The following is a 5,000-nucleotide window of genomic DNA, read 5'->3' on the forward strand; positions in this document are numbered from 1 at the left end:
AGGAAATATTTATTACGAGAAAAAGAATGAAATAAAAAAAATACAATTCTTCTGACAACAAGCAGCAAAAAGGAAGAAAGAATATTCTTTAGTTGCAGTTCATTTGCATCGTATTTTTGACCTATTGTATTTTCTGGAATGAGTAATGATCATTAGAGATAGAGATGGTGTTGATCATGACGAGTGATGATGACTGTTGTGATGACGATGGTGATAATTATGATGATGATGATTAGAATGGTGGTGATTATGATGTTGGTCATGGTGATGACTGATGATGATAATGATGATGGTGATGATGCTAATGACGAAGATGACGATGATGGTGATTAGAATGGTGGTGATTATGATCTTGATCATGATGATGACTGATGATGATAATGATGATGCTAATGGTGATGATAAGGATGTTGACGGTGATGATGATAATGATGATGACGGTGATGATAAAGATGATGATGATACAAATACAATTAACTTTTTTTAACCTTTTTATGTATATAAACAACAAGTTTCAAAAATGTATATATACCGAATGCCGTACAGTCGCTTAGAACAAAAGATAACTTTTTTTATTTATCTATTTCTATTCTTTTGCATTGTATTATAAAGAATATATAAATAAGAATGTCTTGTTTATACAATGTAATGAACACTTGTGCAAAATATCATATCAAACAACGCAGCCTTCCGGTGGCATTGATGCAAGATTCAATAAAGAACAAAATCATAGTTTATGCAACCTATTTTACTGAAAATATGTAAAATATGAGTACGGAGACTCACTGCATGAAGAATATTTAGGAGGGTTCGAAAATCATGAATTTCGATGAGTTAAAGTGTCTTTCGTTATGATAATGATCATGATAGCAACAGCAATAATGATAATGGTAATAGTAATAGTAATATACATCTAAATGAAAATTAAAACGCTGGGAAATTTATGACTGAATATCAAGTGTGTATTTATCATGGAAATAATAATTTGTAATATATTTTTATGTATCTGTATATTTGCTCTAGTCTATCAAATCATTTATATTTTATCATGTTTTATTTGCAACTGAACCAATAGCTTTTTTTTTCTTTTTTTTTACAGTATCTCTTTGTCCTTTTACAGTAATCTCACAAACTCAACCATCGATTTAGTTAAAGGATCTGAGATGAATCTCAACCTTTTCCAACCCTTTCGTATCCTCTATTCCACATCAATGTCAGGATATCTTATTGTCTTTCTCTGACTGTATATCACGTCATGATTGTGATACTGATAATAACTACGGATATACTACCACTACTAGTACTACTATTACTACTACTCCTACTAAACTTCATTTTTTTTAATTATATAATACTCCTCAGAAACAACGATAATGATGAAAGTATACACGAAAAAATATCCAAAATTACGACCAATGAAAATAACGATCAAAAAGTATTCGAGCAAATTCCCTCCCTATTCACAGATCATATGCATTAGTCAAGAACAAATTCCAATACAAAAACGAAAATAAAGCACACGATAGCACGACTAGCATAGTTAATTAGGAGATGGTAAGCGAGTGTGAGAGAGAGAGAGAGAGAGAGAGAGAGAGAGAGAGAGAGAGAGAGAGAGAGAGAGAGAGAGAGAGAGAGAGAGAGAGAGAGAGAGAGAGAGAGAGAGAGAAGAAAGAGAGAGAGAAGAGAGAGAGAGAGAGAGAGAGAGAGAGAGAGAGAGAGAGAGAAGAGAGAGAGAGAGAGAGAGAGAGAGAGAGAGAGAGAGAGAGAGAGAGAGAGAGAGAGAGAGAGAGAGAGAGAGAGAGAGAGAGAGAGAGAGAGAGAGAGAGAGAGAGATGTAAAATGACATAACAGCTCCCACGTCAGATTGAAATCAACCAAAGGAATATATAATATATTATCTTTTTGATGATTCTTGAAACTACATCATACATTTTCTAAGAGCAAAATCTAATAATTAATCTAATTATGAATAGAAAAGCAATTAGACAGCATCTGGGATTTAGTTACACAGTATAAAGTTTATAGAAAAATTGCCATCAAAAGAGGAGGGATAAGCAACCATTTCACGTCTATTTGTGCCTTTCATCTATGTAACAGATCCTAGTTTTCAAGTTATAAATTTTAGAAATACTGAATATATACTTTCGCGGCATATGAAAGTTCACATAAAGTACACATATTATATTTTTACAATACGAGGAGTAAAAAATGATAATCCTTTTAGTTATCTCAAAGGAGAATGATAATAGAAATAAATGTCAGTTGGCGAAAAAAGCCCCGAGTGCCGAGCAGTGTTACAAAATCGTATGTTATTGTTTATTTCATTAAAAGTGATTAAGGAGGATAACATGATACGAAACAAAAAGAAGGTTTTTGATTTTTTTTGTGTTTTTGACGCATTAATGATGGTAATGATGATATCTAATGATCCTCTTGAATAGTCATTAATCTAGTGAAAATGAAAAGAAAAGAACAGTCACACGGCATGCAAACGTACGAGGAGATAGAGTGACAGACAGACTGCAAGAGACACGTACGTCTCCCACGAGCGATATACATTCACCACGAGACCAACATTAATCTCAAGCACGAAGGAAGAGGAGACAACAAGCCCTCATGTCAGTAATCACTTCAGCAGCTTCGAGGAACTGTTGTGACATGACAAGCTATTATCACGACACCCACTTACCTCCCCCTCCCCCTCCCTTAATGTTGTCTCATAAATTCCTCAGCGTGATTCTGTCTGGACTCGTCTATAGGGCGTGGTAGGAATTATGTCCGTAATTAAACTGTGACTCTGTAGACTAAAGGATTACAAATGTGAAGCTTTTCTCTGTGTGCGTTGGTACAAACACACATTCATTTAACTCTCTCAGGATATTTCTGATTCCGGTGTGTCTCTGTTTGTATTAATCATTTGTTCTTAATCGTACAGTTCATTTATCTTTGCGATATTACTGAATAAATGAACATGTAAGAGAAAAACTTGGAAATTTACTAAAAGAACTAAAAAGAGTGACTAAAAAAACTGAGAATTCACGCACCTGAACTAACACACATTTGTCTTCAAGAATTTCGCCTAGCCCGACGTCTCGCTCGTTTTCCACCTCGTCCAAAGCCAATCCACCGATAGTTGGTACTAAAAGTTAAAATAAATTCGCAACGATCCGTGTCTCCTGATTTACTCCTGGCTGAGGAACCTGATCAGGCTCGGTCCTATTTTCCTCCTTCGGGACTTCGACGGCAATGCTGAGATCGCTGACGGAAGCTTCTCGTTCCTTCGCCCGCTCTTGCTGTGGTTTCTTCGTCAGTTGCGACCGGCGGGAGAGGGACGGGGGGGGGGGGGTCAAATATGGAGCTTTCCTTACGTCTACTGTCTTCTCTCTCCTGATTCCTTTAACGTTACTAGCATTTTATCTAGATTTCTGGCATACGAAATGGCCTGTTCTAGTACTGACCAGAAAATTGATTAGTTCAAGATTTCAAAAGCAATATCAACCTTTACGCTTTCGATGCAAAGGGTGTTAAACGCAGTGTTCGGACTTTTTGCGGTATATTTCTCACTTTTATTTTTTCCTCAGAATCGCTACTTCATTTTCATATATCGGGTTACTTGATACAATGTTCTGTTATTTATTGGTTATCATAACAAATGTGTCTGTTAGCAAGGGAAAGACCTCTCGTTTCCTCATTTGCATATTGGCTATTGCATATAATTGCTCTTTCTGATAATCACGATTGTGAACTGTTAATAAGCGGAGTGTTGACAATGATCACTTGCTTTGAAATTGCAAGTCTGCCATAGATTTGCAATACTATCATAAATACTGTGTTTTGTCTTTTTTTTCCAACTATTTAACCATGTTTAATCAACGCTGGAAAGCAACGTTAATGATGAGTTATTAAAACATTTTTTCTATGAAAATTGAATTTGTGAAGCATTAGTTTGTAAAAAAAAAAAAAAAAAAAAAAAAAAAGATAAAAAAACATCAACTTTAATTTGTCAACTACTCAAACATAAAAAAAGAGATTTGCGGCACGTGCAGTCACTTAACTATCAAACAACCTTTGATCTTTAGTATAAATACGTTTACTGTAAAGTCTTAAGAAACACAAAGGGAGGATATATCATAGCCCCCCCCCCCCTATAATCTTAATTAAACATGTTATCCCTTCTCTTCGGTTTCCTATTTATTAGATGATGATGAGAAAGTGGCAAATAGAAATATAAATGAAAATAGAATATTTATTGTAGAAGAAGGTGAAAAAAGAAGTAACAGACAGAAATATAACTAGACATCCTTCTACCTATAGTAGACGGTAAATAATAATAATAAAAAAAAGACAAACAAAAACAAAAAATAAAATAAGAAAGAAAAATCAAAACAAGAGTAAGCAGACGAAGTTCAAGAGCGACGGAAGTAAGGAAAGAAAGAAGTTGACAAACGTCACTCATCTTAACGTCTCCTCGCATAGACCAAGCCAACAGTCCATAAGCTCTCCGGAAGATCTCAGAAGTTTCCCCTTCGAAGTTCTTGGGTACGAAAGAAAGGAAGTGCTCTTAAAGGGCAAGGTCCTCTTCCTCTCGGCCGTGTGTCGGGTTCTTCTTAATCGTCCTCTTCATTTAAGTCTTGAGTTTTTTTTTGTTTTTTTTTGTGATGATGATTATGTTGATGTTGATGTTGATGATTATGATGATGATATTGATGTTGATGATGGTTATTTTGATGGTGATGTTGATATTATGGTGATGATGAAGATGATGAGGATGATGATGATGATAATGATAATGGTGATGATGATGATGATAATGATAATGATAATGGTGATGATAATGATGATGATAATGATGATAATGTTGATGGTGATGTTGATGTTGATGCTGTTGATGATGTTGATGCTGATGGTAATGATGTTATGTTGATGTTGATCTTGATGTTGATTATGATGACCATGACAATGATGATGACGATGATGATATTTTTGTTTACCTTTCTACT

Source organism: Penaeus japonicus, unplaced genomic scaffold (assembly GCF_977035675.1).
Source record: "Penaeus japonicus unplaced genomic scaffold, GWHDUDI00000001_assembly GWHDUDI00000002, whole genome shotgun sequence".
In the NCBI taxonomy this organism is placed as follows: Eukaryota; Metazoa; Arthropoda; class Malacostraca; order Decapoda; family Penaeidae; genus Penaeus; species Penaeus japonicus.